The sequence below is a fragment of the Hylobates moloch genome, unplaced genomic scaffold, assembly GCF_009828535.3.
Source record: "Hylobates moloch isolate HMO894 unplaced genomic scaffold, HMol_V3 SCAFFOLD_12, whole genome shotgun sequence".
NCBI lineage: Eukaryota > Metazoa > Chordata > Mammalia > Primates > Hylobatidae > Hylobates > Hylobates moloch.
In genome coordinates this window covers 69,036,268-69,054,683 of record NW_026652287.1, presented here as the reverse complement: position 1 = coordinate 69,054,683, position 18,416 = coordinate 69,036,268, and the positions used below count along the sequence as shown (strand labels likewise).

The 18,416-nt window shown below is 41.2% G+C and overlaps 1 long non-coding RNA gene across 1 annotated transcript in view; it reads right to left on the bottom strand.

Moving 5' to 3' along the window:
• Nucleotides 1-15,631, bottom strand: part of LOC131380738 (uncharacterized) — a 28,324-nt gene extending 12,693 nt beyond the window's left edge. The window contains exons 1-3 of the long non-coding RNA XR_009208887.1: nucleotides 15,479-15,631; nucleotides 11,540-11,605; nucleotides 1,429-1,625 (exon numbers count right to left, since the gene is read on the bottom strand). This is a non-coding gene — a long non-coding RNA (uncharacterized LOC131380738). The remainder of the gene's footprint in view (nucleotides 1-1,428; nucleotides 1,626-11,539; nucleotides 11,606-15,478) is intronic.
• Between the last annotated feature and the right edge of the window lie 2,785 nt (nucleotides 15,632-18,416).

Genomic DNA, 18,416 nt, shown 5'->3' with positions numbered 1-18,416 from the left:
TTCACCATGTTGCCCAAGCTGATCTCTAATTCCTGGGCACAAGTGATTCACCTGCCTCAAACCTCCCAAAGTTACTCCTTGTTTTTCTAATTTTAATTTTCCCTCTGCCGATTTTGTGTTTTGTTTTGTCTTGAGAGAGGGTCTTTCTATTTTGCCCAGCCTGGTCTCGAACTCCTGGGCTCAAGTAATCCTCTCCCCTCAGCCTCCTGAGTTGCTGGGATTACAGGTGTGCAACCACCATGCCTGGCTTGTTTTTGTTTTTGATTTGTTTATGGCTGATAAGTTGTTCCTCAATGGTGACAGCAATGACTGGGAATTTGGTTTATGGTTTGACCATTTGGTGATTTCTGTAAATGAATTGTTGAATTATAGAGATCTATTCTCTAAATGATTTGTTAGACTTTTTACTTTTGTTTGTATGTCTACTTGACTGTTTTCAGCTAAATCAGGTCAGAAATAGAGAGATTTGTAGATGCTTAGTTGCTGGCTTTGAAGATAAGGGAAGGGGCCACAAGCCAAGAAATGTAGGTAGAAAAGGCAAAGAAATGCATTTTCTCCTAGAGCTTCCAGAGGGAAAGCAGCCCCTTGCTTTTGCCCTTTAAGACCCATCTGAGACTTCTGACCTTCAGAACTATAAAATGATAAATCTGTGTTATTTTAAGCCAGTAATTTGTAGACATTTGTTACATTAGTATTGCTTTGTCAGCAATAAGACACTAATAAAGAGTCATTAATAATATGTCCTTTCACCAGAATATAATTGGAAAAATCTGTTATTCAACCAACACCTAGAATGTAATTTTTGAGAATAATGTTCATTTAATCAGGTATTACAACAAGCCCTTTTAAGGCACTAAGATGGCCTGTATGGAGCCAAGAATCACAAAGCCCTTCCAGGAAAACTGTCCCAGTATTTGGCTTAAAGGTCCCAGTCTTACAGGTGAGAAGGAATTTGTCCAAATTTAAAGGTACTGCAAGTGAAATCTAGTGGAGAGTTTCTTGGCCTTGGTTTCTTAGCCTCAGGAAATAATAAAGGTTTTTAAAAGTCCAATCACATTCTTCATGAAAACTTTCAGCAAAACAAACTTAGATGTGTTTGTCACGGCCTGTATGGTAAATTTACATTCTTGTTATGCCCATGTAAATAATCAGGCCAAATTTAAAAACTAGTGATCAAGAAAAATCTATTTTTGAGGTTATTTTTACTAAGAAGAGGAGACTATAAGGAAAATTTTAAAACTTTAAAACAAGCAAAAGAGACTGCTGGATATTCTTTCACGAAAATGCTAGAGCCTTCAGAAATTCATTCTATAAGGATATGCACTTTTTTTTGACTAGGCTATATTATAACTCTGTAACTTATAGAAAAATGATAGCATTGCAAAACATTTTTGTCTACAGACATGCAAATAAATTATTATGCATCACCTTTGCTGGCCAAGGCATCTTCTTAGTCACGGCAGGAAGCTCCACTCTTCTGTTGGCAGAAACAGACCTCATGATAGCAAATGGCATCTGCGTGTCCTTCTTCTCATTCTAGTTGCTGCAAGACCCTCTCGCCGCACCATCTGTTCCTCGGCTGGAGCTTGAGCCACACAAGGCCGCAGTTCCCAAACAAATGCCTCCTTGGGGTGAAGAAAACGAAATGAGTGAGGTACAGTGGACATTCTCTTCCAACAGCTTCTAGAGCTGCTGATAGAACTGTTTTGGTTTTTACCATCCTGTCTCCCCAGGTCCCTCTCTACAGTCCCTGATGAAGAAAATCTGGTAAGAAGTACCGTCCCTGTAAACAGTATAGTCCCTGTTTTACTCTGGCTTCACTACATCAGCTCTCCTCCCTCAACCTGACTTCTTTTGCCCTGAGGGCCCCTTGGTCTTTCCTACTGACCCTCTCCTGAAGGAAATTCCCCCACCAGACTTTCAGATATGCCTCCATGTGACAGATTCCTGAGCCCTTAGCACCCCTACTGCACAGGAAACTAAAATACAGGCAGACCATAATCCATGCTGTATTTTAAATTATATCTCTGATGTTATAGATTGACTGCTTATTTAATTGGAACCCTATGGGTTTCACCCACTTTCCTTGTTTCTCTCTTTTTTTTTTAAAACAACTAAACAGTTTGAGAGACATAAAAATTAAATTGTGGTGATTAATTATGGAATTAGTGTTTTTAACATTTATCCCTAAAAGTAACATTGAAACAATCTGATGCAATTTTGAAATTAGAAATTCAATTCTCCAGAATTGGTTTAAGGCTTAAAAAACTCTTAACTCAAATCTAAGTCATGCATCACTTAACAATGGGCATACATACTGAGAAATGTGTCGTTAGGCAATTTCATCCTTGTGCAAAAATCATAGAGTGGACTCATGCAAGCCTAGATGGTATAGCCTACTTAGGCTATGTTAGTGGAAAAACCGAGCTCTGTAAAATATTTCAAAGAGGTTTATGCTGAGCCAATATGCATGACCATGGTTTGGGGAAGTGTGCAAACCCAAGAAGCCTTCACTGAGTGGTCCCAAGGCAGCTAGGTCACAACTCTGTTTCATACATTTTAGGGAAGCAGAAGTTACAGGTAGTCATAAAATCAAAATATGTGAGGGTCATGCATTGGTTTGGCCCCCCAAAAGTGGGATACCTTGAAGTGGGAGGCGGGGCTTACAGGTGATAGATGGATTCAGAGATTCTTTAATTTGTAGTTGGTTAAAGGAGTAAAGCTTTGTCTAAAAACTTAGAGTCAGAAGAAAGGAATGTTTTAAGTTGAGATAAGGAAGTCTGTTAACCAATATAGAGTGAGCTATAAGTGGTGTGTGACTTAACCCTTGTCCGGTATGGCCTTAGGTCCTGTTTATAATGTGGTGTTATATTGTCACAAAGAGACTGTTTTGTTCATCTTATGATCTCTATTCTAACATTAATGCTGGTCAATTGTGTCTAAACTGCAAAAGAGAGGGGATATAACAAGACGTGTCTAACCTCCCTTCCCATCATGGCTGAGAATTCAATTTTTAAGGTTTCCTGGGGTCTCCTTGGCCAAGAGAGTGTCTGTTCAGTTAGTAGGGGCTTAGCATTTTTAGTCTATAGCTATATGCTTTAGCCTATTGCTCCTAGGCTACAAATGTGCATAGCATGTTACTGTACTGAATACTGTATACAGTTGTAACACAATGATTACATATTTGTGTATCTAAACATACCTAAACATAAGGCAATTTGTTGTGCTACGACATTATGATAGCTACAACGTCACTAGGCAATAGAAATTCTTTAGCTCCATCATCATCTTATGTGGTCCATCATTGACTGGACTGTCACAATGCAGCACATAACTGTACTGTGATTTTAAGAATTTTCATTTCTTGGTCACCCCTTCAGAACACCTTATAGTGTATCAATTGGTAAAGAAAAAATTATTCTGACACTTGTTAAAATGGTAATATAGGGGAGAAAAAGTAATATCTTTTCCTTACCCATTGCAAGATTTATGGCTGACATCCCTATAATGAAAGATGGATTAACAAGAGAAAAGCATAACAAATTTATTTCATCAAAGTTTTCAGGTGACACAAGAGCCTTCACAAATGAAGACTCAATGACCAAGGAAAACTGTATTTCTATGGACAGTTATGCAGAAGTGTGATTACAGGACAAAGGGTCTGACCTGTGTATTAGTCTATTTTGCCTTACTACAAAAGGAATACCTGAGACTGGGTAATTTATAAAGAAAAGAGGTTTATTTGGCCCTCTTCTGCAGACTCTGTAAGAAGGATGGTGCCAGCATCTGCATCTGGTGAGGTCCTCAGGAAGCTTACAATCATGGCGGAAAGCAAAGGCAGAGCAGGTGTGTCACATGGCGAGAGAAGGAGCCAGAGAGAGGGGAGGAGGTGCCAGGCTCTTAAATAACCAACTGTTGTATGAACTGATAGAGTGAGAACTCACTCATTACCATAATGACAGCACCACGCCATTTATGAGGGATCTGCCCCCATGACCCAAACACCTCCCACTAGGCCCCACCTCCAACAGTGGGGATCACATTTCAGCATGAGATTTGGAAGGGACAAATATCCAAACCTCATCAATCTGTTAAAGAAAATTGATGGGAGGCCATTGTTTTGGACTGAGTTCCTGCACCAAAAACCAGGAGATTCACAGCAACCAATTACACAGGGCCCAGTTTACTTCAGCCAGCATGATAAGAAAGTCCCCTCTGTTTTAAGCCTATAAGAAAAGTAACTTTATGATGACCAATCCAGTTTTTGTTCCCTGTTTCTCCTTTCTTCTGCCTTTTTTGCCTATAAAGCCCATCTCCTCTGCTCAGCTCATCTTCAGATGGAATACTGCTCAACTTATGAGTCGATAATCAAAGTCAATGAGATCTTTACACATGTTGAAATTTTGTTTGTTTGACAGATCTAATGGTAATAAACTTGGGGTAACTTAGCAAGGCCTGTTTGTTCAGAATCTTCTACCTGGCTATAGGGCAGATCCCCCTCTGGAATGAAGGTCTTATGACCTACTTTCAGGGGAGGTGGATCAGAGAACTCTTTCTATGGCCTCAGGGGAGAAAAGTGGAGAAGGTCAGAGTGTGATCTTTCTGCTTCTGCTGTCTTCTCAGTTTCCAAGGTGCCATATTTTGGGGTATCGGGCTAAGAGCCCCAACAGTAAGGAAGACTCTATTCAAAACTGCAATAGGTGAGAGAGATCAGGCTCAACAAAGATAGCTGGGGATTTATAGCCAAGGGGCAGAGTGAGGGGTCAGTGGATAGAAAAGTAAAAATAGGAGACATTTGGGGTAGGAGGGTTCTTGCTGAAGGCAGGCCAGAGTGGTCAGATATCAAGGGTGGAGAGATTCTTGCTAAACTGACTTAGTGTGATTCTTGCTACAACTAGGCTAGGCAGGCAAAGTCAGGATGGATGCCAAGTTCTTTGAAGCTTCACTGAAAAAGGAGCTCAGGGGAGCCTGACTAAAGTTTGGTCAAAGAGAGAGTCTTTCTCACATCATCATCTGTTCTAAAATCTGACTCTTGAAACTGAACAATTCAACACAGACACAGTCTGACCAGTGCAGGATAGAGAACAGATATGTCCTTTCTGGAGATGTATGCTAAATTTCTCTAGCATGTTGACATCGGACTGCTGTGCAGCCATGAAGCCCCATTATGGGTTGGCTCGTGTGATATTGCGAAAGTGAACCATATATTTGATCTTCATCCCCATTTCCTGGCATAGAACTCCTAAAATTTTGGAATCTTCAAAGTGATAAGTATCTTTCTACACTAATGAGATGACTGGTGGCTGGCAGCCCCTAGGGAGCTTCGGGATGGGGGCTTGTCACCAGAAAAACCAAGGCAGGATTAGAGGGTTCAGACTTTCAGTCCCACCATTCAACTTCCAGGGTTTAGTCAATCATGCCTACATAATGAAACTTCCAAAAAAGTCCGAAAGGACTGGGTTCAGAGAGCTTCCAGAGAGCTGAACATGTGGAGGTTCCTGGAGAATGGAACACCCAGAGAAGGTCTGGAGGTTCCGTGAATCTTCCCACGTGCCTTGCCCCATGCATCTCTTCATCTATGTCCTTTATAATAAACGAAAAAATGTTGAGTAAAGTGTTTCCCTGAGTTCTGAGAGCCACTTTAGCAAATTAATCAAATCCAAGGAGGACATTGTAAGAGCCCCAACTTGAAGCCGGTCAGTCAGAAGGACAGGTCAAACAGTCTAGAGCTTGTGATTGGCATCACAAGTGGAGGACAGTCTTGTGGACTGAGCCCTCAACTGTGAGTTCTGATGGTATCTCCGGTAGATAGTGTTAGAATTGAATTACAAGACACACAGCTGGCATTCACTGCAGAACTGATTGGTTGTTGGTGGGGAGAAATCCTTACATACCTGTCGGTGACAGAGGTCACAGAAGTCTTCTGTGTTGATTGTTGGTAAGGGAGAGAAGAGAAAAAACACTTGATTTTTATCCTATATTCTCAGAGCTTGTAATTAAGATTGCAGACAGCTAAAACTTCAGGTCCTTTCTCCTAAGAATGCTCTCTTTCCAATTTATCCATCATACAACCCAAGTTACTTTCCCCAGGTAGACCTGAGCAACCACCAATTGCCTACTAAATAAAATCCATCCATCTTAACAGAGCGCATTAACCTATCACAACAAGTTCTATTAGTTTGAGCAAATTCCCCCAAATTTGAGAACATCAAGGTCTAATCCAAACTGTCCTCCCTGAAATAGTGTCTTGGGGAGGAGTGGGACCTGAGATTGCTTAATGAGGGGCGGGGCTTCTAGCTAAGACCCCAGCAACATTAGGGCATGATGCCAAGAGCCGTGTCCTGGAGGGCTATTGAGGTCAACACCAGCAAAGCGAGTCTAGAGGTGACCAGGGAGACTGAACACAGAGGAGAAGATTGAACACCAACTCCCAACTAAAGAGGTTCCATGGAATGGGTGAGGTGGGAGGGAGAGAAGCCAAGAGTATCTGTCAAAGCAGGCAGGGGGTAGGTCAGGGGCTCGGGACAAATTCTGGAGATGGGATTTGGCTTCTGCAATTGATTCCCTTCATTATTTAAGTATGAATCTGCATGCCCGGGACAGGCTTGATCACAGGTGCCACAAAAGTTCTGACAGAATGAGAAATTTTCAGTTTTTGAGACTGTAAGGCTGGGAATTTGACTTAGAACAGGAAGAGTAAGTAGGTTTTGTCTCCTGTGTCACCTCTGATAGATCACTGGTTGCTTGAAGCACTAAGTTGAGAAGGATTCTGAAGATGCATGTAAACTCCATGGGAAAGTATGTCCAAATGGACCAGTGACATCCGCCAATAGTGTGGGGCAAAAGTGAGAGGTGGCCTGGGAGCCGTGTATTGCTACCCTTGTCACGACGCTGCCACAGAAAAGTCCCACCCCAAGGATCTGCTGGCATTTCTATACCTGCTGCCACATGCCCCTCTATCTCCAGTACCTTGCATATTCATCTCCAATATAAGTTTTATTTCATAGTCCTCAGTTATTCTCATGCTCTTATGCATATTTATTTCTTAGATAACTTGGTCCAAAACTACCCACCCTTTTTTTTTGTTTGTGGCACTCTCAGAGTCTCAGTAAGTTTTTCAGTGCCCTGTCCCTAGACCAAAAGAAATACCTACCAGAGCTATTTGTTAATTAAGTCTAAACAACTTGATAAATAATTATGACCTAACAACTTAGTCTGAAAAACTGTATATAAAAATTGAAAGAAAATAATTTTATTTCATTCTTAAATAATTAAAGTTACCTATTAATGGGATGCATTTTCCTGTTGAACACTGCATAACTTCTGTCAACCTAAAAGGAAGAGGCTGAGGTACAAAATGTAATTTAAAGAGTTTACTTGAGCGAAAGTGAGGACAGCTGCCCCAGAGATTCAGACCCTAGGAATCTGGAATACAAGCTTCCTTTGGCCTTTGTTAATAAGCAGGTTTTTAAAGGCCAAAAAAAAAAAAAAAAAAAAAAAGGAACAGGGAGTAAGCTGATACAAAGTTATTTATCAGGAATTCTCATTAGTTTACAGAAATAACATTGATTAGTGATAGGCTATACATTGTTAAGCTATAGGTTATGGGTTATATTGTCTGATGCAACATTATTAGGTTAATTTGTAGATACTTGTAGCAATAGCAAGCAATTTCAAGAGATGAATATGTAGCTCAGAATGTGATTGCTGTCTGATTTTAATGTCTCCCTGGGCTTGGTAATTGAAAAGGATTTGGATTCCTCAGATAAAAGTTCTTTTCTCCTCTTCTTTTCTATTTTCTCCTCTTCTCTTAGCTGCTGCTGCTGCTGCTGCTGCTGCTGCTGCTGCTTCTCTCTCTCTCTCTCTCTTTTTCTCTCTCTCTCATTTCTTTGTTTTGTTTTGAAACAGGGTCTTGCTCTGCTGAAATGCGGTGGCATGATTATAGCCCATTGCAGCCTCCAACTCGTGGGCTCAAGCAATCCTCCCACCTCAGCCTCCAGAGTAGCTGGGACTACCACTGTGCACCACTAGACTCAGCTAATTTTTATTTTTATTTTTGTAGAGACAAGGTCTTCTTCTGTGTTTCCCAGGCTGGTCCCAGATTCCCAGGTTGAAGCAATCTTCCAGCCACAACCTCCCAAAATGCTAGGATTGCTGGAGTGAGCCTCCATGCCCAGACTCATTTCTCACTTCTCAAGCCTAGGAATTAGACTGGACACCACCACCCTCATTTCCTGTTTCATGTTTCTGCATGTAGTGCCACAGAATAGGCACAGTAGACCCAGCTTCACAAGTAATATGACATAATCAAAAGAAATGTTGAAATGTTGCACAATCTAATGGTGACGCTGTCAACTACCTTGAGCTAATAGTTTGTGTGGTACCTGAATGGATGTCAAGTATCACTGTGCTTCTCTTACAATTCTAAAATATCCAGTGGCACCCCAGGGCACCTTGGTACACAGCCTGGAAACCATGGGCTTGGAAGGCACTTCATCCATTTCATATTAGTACCTGTTTTCTCTAAAAATAAAAAACCACTTTAAGAATATTTTCGTACTGGACAGAGTCCCTCTATTAATGAAGCATCCTCCATGAGAAAAATACAAAAAGGCCATTAAAAGTTCAATGAAAGTTATGAAAAAAAAATGAACTCAGGAAGTCTTCAAAAATAAGACAAGGCACCATGATCTTACTAAATCATCCAACATATGTCAAAATGTGTCATAAAACACATTTTTCCTTTGAATGCTAGCCAACTTCTGTTGTTTGCTTTGATTGACAGCTTGGATAGACTGGAACAGCAGGGAACTGGTGAAACTACACTCCCTAGACAAAACAGGTTTCTTCGTTTTGTTTTGTTTTGTTTTGTTTTGTTTTGAATCTTTGAAAACCAAGGAAGAAAGGAGAGGGAGCAGAAGAAGAGAAGAAGGCAAGAAGAGATCATTGCTGTCCTCACTTACACAGCTATTTTTTCCATTTAGTTATACATTTGGCAAATATTTATATTCTCTTGCCTAGAGGCAATCATATTTGCATCAAATACTTGAATGCAGGATGTTAAAGAAACAACAGGCTGGTCAGAGCCCAGGCTACAAAGGCTTACGAGATCCTTAGGCTTGCACTAAGCACCTTTCCTCTGCTGCCTTCTGCCCCCGCTTTGGTGAGGTGACATTGTCCAGGCCTGCTCAATTCTTTCCTTTGTTGCACCCTAAGCACCTTCGCACCCCAATCTCTAGGTCCAGCAGGACCAGAACAAGGGAAAGCAAAGCCTCACCACAGGACAGTGTTGTTCAGAGCATGCAGAGCTCTTAAATCTTCAGTCATTCAGAAAGAAGGGACTGTTGTTGCTCTTCACCCAGGAAGAACCTTAATTGTCCAAATGCATGTGGGCCCTCATGGGTGGTTCCTTAAAATTTATGTGAATCATACAATCAAAAAAAAGAAAAAGCAGATCCTGAAATCTGTGAGTAATAGAGCACAGTTTCGGAAGCAGGGGTACATTGTTTTTGCATTTGCTTTCAGATTTCTGAACTTAGGTTTCACTCTCTAGAAATCTGAGCTGGTGGTAAAAGGAGCAAAAATGAATGTGTTATGAGCCCCTTGGCTCGTAATGGGCATTTTCTTGTTGCCTCGCCACGGAACAAGGAGCAGCAGTAAGATCTTGTTCTCATCGCACAAAGCAGCTGCGCTGACACTTCAAGCAGCTGGCTCTAATGTCCGCAATTGACGTTTACCGTTGATCATTTCACCAGCTAAGTTAAACACCCCAGGCTTGCTCATAAGTGCTGGCCATGAAGAAAGTGCTCTGGAAGGCAAACAGCCAGTGGAAAAAATCAGCCCCTCAGCACACAGAGGAGAAAGTTTCCCTTTTTATAAACTATCTAAAAGGGGAAAAGGGAGAGGCATCATATTTTAAATTATGAATTAGCTATTTCATGCTGCAGCCAAAGCACTTCTCTGTTGGAGTGAGCATATCCCTGTAATGGCTTTTTTAAGGATGTTTGCAAAGTTAAAAGTCTACAATATGAAAGATTTAACTCATTTGCACCATCATTAAAGAATGAATTAAAGTCATGGCATTTAAGAGTTGACTGTGTTGTTGTTATACGACAAAGAAACATCCTTTGAGCATTTCCCCAGAGCCTAGGCAGGCTCTGGATTTCAGCAACCAGCAAGGACCAAGTAAGTGCAATTACTGAAGGTATATGAAATCAAAACACCTGCCCCAAAACTTTCGTTTGACTTTAGGAGCTGTAAATTTCCAAAGCCAAACTGAAAAAAAGAATTGCTAGCCCCAACCACATCATTAAATGAGCCTAGCAATGAGGCACTTGGAGGAATCACAACTGTAAACCAAAAGTATCTGCGACAGGACTCAAAGAACTTAGAGATTTTTTTGGCTAAGGTTAAGGATGCGCCCATGACACAGCCTCCTGTGACCTCTTGACACAGGAGGTCCTGATGTGCCCAAGGTGGCTGAGCCACAACTTGGTTTTATACATTTTAGGGAGACATAAGGCAAAGCATCAATCATCCCATGTAAAATGTACATTCATTCAGTCTAGAAAGGTGGGACAATTGGAAGCACCTGGAGGTGGGGTGGCTGCTTCCAGGTCATCGGAGGATTTAAAGATTTTCTGGGCAATTGGTTGAAAGAGTAATTATCAACAGAAAGGAAGGAAGGAATGTCTAGGTTATGATAAGGGGTTGTGGACACCAAAGATTTATCATGCAGATGAAGCCTCCAGGTAGCAGGCTTCAGAGAGCCTGTAAATGTTTCTTATCAGACTTAAAGAGTCTGTTCTGTCAGTTAATTCCAAAAAGGAAGAGGGTATAATGAGGCATGTCTGGCTCCCACTTCCCATCATGGCCTGAACTCGTTTTTTCAGGTTAACTTTGGGATGCCCTTGCCGAGAGGAGGAGTCCATTCAGAGGGTTGGAGGGCTTAGAATTTTATTTTTGGGTTACACAACTCTACCATGGGAGAAAATTTGGAGGTGGACCTCAGACATCCAGTGGAATCTAGTTTAGACCTGGGTAAGAAAGGTAGTTTAGGAACAAGGAAAATGGAAAAATATAGGTTCCATGGCTTCAAATTCCACCAAAGAAGAGAAACAAGAAAGGAATATATAGAACATTTATAATCTAAACCATACAGAACTCTGATAGTACCTGAAACGTTGTGGAGAATTCAGGAACCCCAGGTGTTTCTTTCAGGGCCAAATAGATCGTGACCCTGAGCAATTGCCCAGCTACAGACTGGGAAAGAAAGGAATGAGTGGAATCCTTGGATCTGGGGTCTCAAGGGCAGATTCTGCTAACAATAGCAATGATAGCAACGTGCAAATTTTTTCCTCCCTTATGGCCTTTGGGCTTGCTCTTCCTTCTACCTACAACCCCCCGATCCTCATGTGCTGGCTAACTCTCCCCATTCACAACCCTGCCCATGTCATAAGACTTTCCCACCCACCAGTCACTCTCGGCCACATCACTCTGCTCAAATTCCTTCACAACTCTTACTACCACCTGAATTTACCTTATTTATTATCCGTGTATTTGTTAATGGTCTGTCTCCCCGGTGGGGTAAGTGTTTAACAACTGGCTGTGGGCGAAAAGGAATGTTAGTAAATATATGTAGCACACAACTTCAAAGTAATAATCAACTATACAATACCCTTTATTGTAAATTCCATGTGGTCAGTTGAATCTCACTAAATGCCTTTGTTGATTTTTGCCAAACTCTTGTATCTGTGACTGCAACTGTGGCTGCCGTTCAACCATGATTTGACAAATGGAGTTGCATCCCAGTCTGCTAACTCTTTTCTCCATGAAAGTATTGCCATTTGATCTGATGTCATCTGCTGTTAAACTATTTCTCACCGTTGTACGAATTCTAGTCCCTAAATTGAAACCTCTTTCAGCTTCAGCCATGCTGTTTTCAACAATGCTAGCTATCATTTTTGTATAGTTGTAAGGACTGGAACAGTGTTTAATAAGAGCTTGCAAAAATTTTGAAAATATAACAATCTGCTTTCATGGGTCAACATGAGCCCTGTGCCTCTCCAGCTTGGATGGCAGTAAGTTTTATGAGAGGACAAAGGGCACCTGGCACATATCAAATATATACTGACTCTTCATAAAAAACATACTAATATCAGCTGGGCATGGTGATTCACGCCTGTAATCCCAGCACTTTGGGAGGCCGAGGCAGGCAGATCATTTGAGGTCAGGAGTTCCAAATCAGCTTGGCCAACATGGTGAAACCCCATCTCTACTAAAAATACAAAAATTAGCTGGGCGTGGCGGCGTGCACTTGTAATCCCAGCTACAGGGAAGCTGAGGCAGGAGAATCGCTTGAACCAGGCGGTGGAAGTTGCAGTGAGCCAAGATTGCGCCACTGCCCTCCAGCCTGGGCAACAGAGCAAGACTCCATCATAAATAAATAAATAAATAAATAAATAAATAAATAAATAAACAAAATAAAGTCCACTAATTAAAAAAATACTAATCTTGGTTTTGATTCTCTTATGTATACCATCATATACCTAATTCTTCATCTTCCCAGGATGGAAAAACTGGGAAAAGTGCTATCATCCTGGTCAACTAAGGTTGCCCATCTGCTAAGGATGGCAATGACCACCCTCATTATTAGAGGTTTCTAATGATCAAAAATTTTGGTCAGACATGAGATCTTCTCCCTGTCAGACTGTCTTTTTATAGACATTGTGTCACGGGTTCTGAAATGTTGAAAGGCTACTTGATTCTGCCTATTCACAGAAGTCTGCAGCACCCACCCAGGCTGGCCATATGATTAGATATGGCCTTTCTTTAGCTCTGCAGATATGTGGATATATTCATTTGCTAGGGCTGCAATAACAAATACCACAGTCTGGGTTGCTTGCACAACAGAAATTTATTGTCTCACAGCTCTGGAGACTAGAAGTCCAGGATCAAGGTCTTAGCCAATTTGGTTCCTTCTGGGGGCTATGAGAGAGACACTGTTCCATGCCTCTCCTAGCTTCTGGTGGTTTGCTGGTTTGCTGGCCATCTTTGGCATTCCTTGGCTGGTAGCTGCATCACCCTGATCTCTATCTTTATGTTCATGTGGTGTTCTTCCTCTGTTCATGTCTCTGTCTAAATTTTCCCCTTTTACAAGGACAACAGGTATTTAGGGACCCACCTTGCTCCAATATGACCTCATCTTAACTAATTACATCTGCAATGATCTTATTCATTCTGAGGTACAAGGGTTTAGGACTTCAACATATGAATTTTTAGGTGACACAAAGTAACCCAATTTGATAGTAGATGCTTTTTATTTGCTTGCTTAACTTTATTTTTTAATCTTTTAATCTTTCTTTGAGACAGGTCTTGCTCTGTCACCCATGCTGGAGGACACTGGCACAATCATGGCTTACTGCCTCCTCAACCTCCCCGGTCCAAGCCATCTTCTCATCCCAGCCTCCTGAGTAGCTGGGACCACAGGCGTGCACCACCACAACCAGCTAATTTTTTTATTTTTTGTAGAGACGAGGTCTTGCTATGTTGCCCAGGCTGATCTTGAACTCCTAGGCTCAAGTGATCCTCCTGCCTTGGCCTCCCAAAGTGCTAGGACTACAGGCATGAGCTACCATGCTTGGCTATTTGTTTAACTTTAACGACCTCTGAACTAGATGAGATTCTAAGAAGACAAGTGAATGTATTTTCTATCTAATAACTTAAAAATGTTAAACTTTATGGGATCTTGCATTCTTTCATAGCTTTAGGACCTTGCAACTTTTAGAACTGTTTAAAGATGTCTCACATGGCTTTGTCTGTCTTACGGTGAGAACTTGGGAGGTCACTCTTTTGATAATCTGGTTTGAGTCAGCAGTGTGCAGTGCTAGATGACATGCTGACAGCATACATTTTATTTCTGGTATCCACTCTGACATCTCTATTTGTTCCTTCCATACTTGCCCTACAAATCCAATAAGAGAGTTCAGTGATTACATACTATAAATCAATTCTAAGGTGAGCATTTCCTTCTACACTTTAACGTTTCTGAAACCAGAATCTGTTTAGGAACTCTGGTATGCCAAAGTTTCATTAGCAACATTTTTTTTCTTTTAGGTGAGATATAAAATTATATGATCTTAATTAATGTTGTCTTAGTTCCAATACAGTATTGAGTATCTATGATATGCAGACACTGCTAAACATCTGGAATGTAAAGAATAGTAATAGCAAGAAGAAGCAGCTGCCTTGACAGCTGCTTAGCAGACAAAGGTAAACAATACATTTCAGTATAGTGATCTTTGGAGATAAGTCTCTCTTCCAGTCTCCTGATTGTCACATAGCCCTTTTCATTTGTATTGATTTGTAATTATCAGTTTACCTGCCTGTCTTCTCCTCTAGCAACTCGAGGGCAAGTATCCTGTCTTAATCACCATTGTATTCCTGCTGTCCAGGACTGTGCATGGCTTCATAGTCAACATTAAATGATTAAGTGAATGGATGGTTTCCCTCAGCCCACTTGTGCTAGGAAGTCCTACTAAAGAAAATTTAGAATTTAGTTTTAATTACCAAGATATTAAGTCAAGTTTAATTGCCTACTCCAACAGGACTTTCAAGCAGGACTGCCCAGAATGCATACCATTAAATGGCATTTTTGCCTTAGTGGTTTTTGGTAAAAGTTGGAAAATCACGGTAATGTGTAAGGATTGTTCTGTGTTTGTACTGATTTCATGGTCAGCTGTCAGCTTGGCTACAATAGCATTCAGAAATGTGAGAATATGTAGAAATGTGGTGACATGAAGTCTTCCCTTTTCTCCAGGGAAGGATTCTGCCACCTTGATGGTCCTGTTGTTGTCAAGTTCAGACAAAATTAAGTCTAGATGAGCTTTACATTATTATTATTATTATTATTATTATTATTTTGAGACAGAGTCTCACTCTATTGCCCAGGCTGGAGTGCTATGGTGCGATCTCAGCTCACTGCAACCTTCACCTCCCGGATTCAAGCGATTCTCCTGCCTCAGCCTCTGGAGTAGCAGGGATCATAGGCACGCGCCACCACGCCTGGCTAATTTTTGTATTTTTGGTAGAGACAGGGTTTTGCCATGTTGGCCAAGCTGGTCTCGAACTCCTGACCTCAAGTGATCCGCTCACCTTGGCCTCCCAAAGTGCTGAGATTACAGGAATGAGCCACCACACCCGGCCTACCTTATGTTTTGAATAGATAAATACATCCACAATTAAGAAATAGAGGCAAGATTAAGATTTAAGCGAGATGTAATAAAAGGCGTGTGAGTTAGTTTTCTATCACCGCATAAAAAGTTATCACAAATTTAGCAGCTTAAAACAACACCCTTTTACTACTCCAGTTTCTGTGGGTCAAGAGGCTAGACATGGCTTAACTGCACCCTCTGCTTAGGGTCTCCCAAGACTGCAAGCAAGGTGTCAGCCAGGCTACATTTTCATCTGGGGGGCTCACCTGGGAAAGATCTGCTTCCAAAGATTGCAGGTAGAACTCATTTCCTTGTGGTCATAGGACTGAAGTCCCTTTTCTCGCTGGCTGTGGCCAGGGGCTACTCTCAGCTCCAATGGTCACTTGAAGTTCCTTGCCAGGCAGTCCTCCTTTCTCTCACAACATGGCAGTGTACTTCAAAGCCAGCAGCAGAGAGTCTCTGACCTAAGAGAGAGTCCAGTACCTGATTAAACCAGGTCCATCCAGGATAATCTCCCTTTTGATTAACTCAGAACACACTGATTTGGGGCCTTGATTACAACTACAAAAATCCCTTTACCTTTGCCATATTCTATTGATCCGAAGTAGATCAGAAGTCTTAATCAAATCCAAGAGGAGGATGTTACATGGGGTGAATGTCAGGGGGTAGGAATCTTGGGACCTATCTTAGAGTTCAGCCTACCTCAGCCTGTGTAGCCTCTCACTGTAACATCAGGGCAATGCCATGGGGAAACTATGAGGTTAACTTCCTGGAATTCCAGGGTTGAAAAGGGCCTCCAGAGTCATTCTCTGCCCCCACATGAATAATCCTTAACCAAACCTGAAAAAAATGAATGCTTATCCTCGTACAGATATCCAAGAAAAATGAATCTCTTTGTAATTAGTCCTTGTGGATAATAAAAGTTAGTGTTGCCAGGAGGAAAATAGGTTTCTTGTCCCACACCATGTCCATTTCCTTGGCAGTGGCTTTTCAGCGTTCTGGAGCATAGAGTTGGGAGGATTGTGAAGCTAAGGGCTCGAGCGAAAAAGACTTCTGGGATCAATTACTGATGCCTGCTTGAGAAGGCATAACAGAAACATCCATGTGATATAGTTACCAATGTTGTTATAAGAAGATGACTAGGCTAGAAGACTTCCATTCTAGTCCCAGCTCCACTCTAGCAAGTGATTTTGAACAAATCACTATCTCTTGGCACTTGTTTCTTTCTCTGTTTTTTTTTTTTTTTTTTTTAAGGCTGCCTCCTAGGGTTTTCATGAAGATTAAATGATATAACTCAGATGAAGGTGCTCTGTAATGGTAAATCAATAAACAACATAAGATAGTATTGCCACTGAGCTTCTTGAAAGAAATTATTCCAGTCCATCTTCTGACACAGTTTTTGGCCCAGCATCTTATTTCTGCCTTCTTTAAATTTCAAGTGAAAAATAACCTTCTCAAACTTGGACTTGGTGAACTGACAGCTTCCTGCAATGGCTGTCTGGCTTATCATACGGATAAACAATGTGACAACACCATTGTGACTGGTGAGTCAACCCTCATGTCTTCTGGCTCCTTTGAGTTTGCTATATTAAAATCATGGTTCACGCAAAACAAACAAACAACTTTGTTTTAGTATCATTGTGTGAGTCCTCGGATTGCCAAAAGTGTGGCCTATACAGGTACATGAAGAACAATCTTTGGATCAGAAAAGCAAATATTCAGAAAGTAAATGCAATACAACTTTCCTGGACTCTAAAGATAGGAAATGTCAATTCGGGAGCTCATACCTTCAGGCTCTGCTCTTCTCCTTCATAACTGCAGAAAATGCAAGAGAGGAAACAGTCACCATCCACTAAACCCTTGTTACTCAAAAGTGTTGTCCGTGAACCTCCAGCATTGGCATCACCTGAGAACTTATTAAAAATGCAGAATATTGGGCTGAACCTCAAACCTGCTGAATCAGAATAAGCATTTTAACAAGTTCTCCAAATTATTTGCATGTACATTAAAGTTTAAGAAGCTGCACTAAATTTTCCAGGCATGGAAAATTCATGTTTAAATTACTAGCATTTTAAACATGATCCAAAAGCATTGTTCTGGCCATTATTTTGTAACCACCCAGTGGGTTCACCTTGCCTGATGCCTAGACAGAGCCAATTTATCCAGACAGGGGAATTGCAATAGACAAAGAGTAATTCATGCAGAGCTGGCTGTGTGGAGACTGGAGTTTTATTATTACTCAAATCAGTCTCCTGGAGCATTCAGGGAGCAAAGATTTTAAGGATAATTTGGAGGGTGGGGAAGGCCCGTGAGTTGAGAATGCTGATTGGTTGGGTTGGAGATGAAATCATGGGAAATTGAAGCTGTCCTTTTGAACTGAGTCAGTTCCTGGTTGAGGGCCACAAGATCAGATGAGCCAGTTTATCGATGTATAGGTGGTGCCAGCTGATCCATCAAATGCAGGGTCTGCAAAATGTCTCAAGCACTGATCTTGGGAATAGGTTAGGGAGGGTCAGAATCTTGTAGTCTCCAGCTGTATAACTCCTGAACCATAATTTCTAATCTTGTGGCTAATTTGTTAGTCCTACAAAGGCAGTCTAGTCCCCAGGCAAGAAGGAGGTTTGTTTTGGAAAAGGGCTGTTGTCGTCTTTGTTTGAAACTACAAACTAAGCTCCTCCCAAAGTTAGTTCAGCCTACGCCCAGGAAGGAACAAGGACAGTTTAAAGATTAGAAGCAAGATGGAGTCGGTTAGGTTAGATCTCTTTCACTGTCTCAGTCCTAATTTTGCAAAGGTGGTTTCAATTTCATATTGCTGGCAGCAATGTACAGTCCGATCTATTAGCAGTTTCTGTGTAAGATGAGAGAGCACACTGTTAGGATTCTACCAACTTATATTTTAAAGGTTTCACTTGTGATCTTCTCATTAGAAAACAGTTAATCAGGAACTGATTGGACACAGTTACAATCCAACACCAGTTTGGCAGTATTGCAATGACCAAAATGCTGATATCCTTAATGATTATTTTACATAGTAGAACCTCGTATCCAACTCTGCTTCATCTAAATGATGTATGAGGTTCCTGTGAACTCCAGAGGAACCCCATCATATCCACATCTAGATCCCCTATAGGGCCTAATAAAGCATTTTGTAGCAGAAGTATAATTACTAAGGGTACAAGCTTAGAAAACAAGGCTGTAGATGTA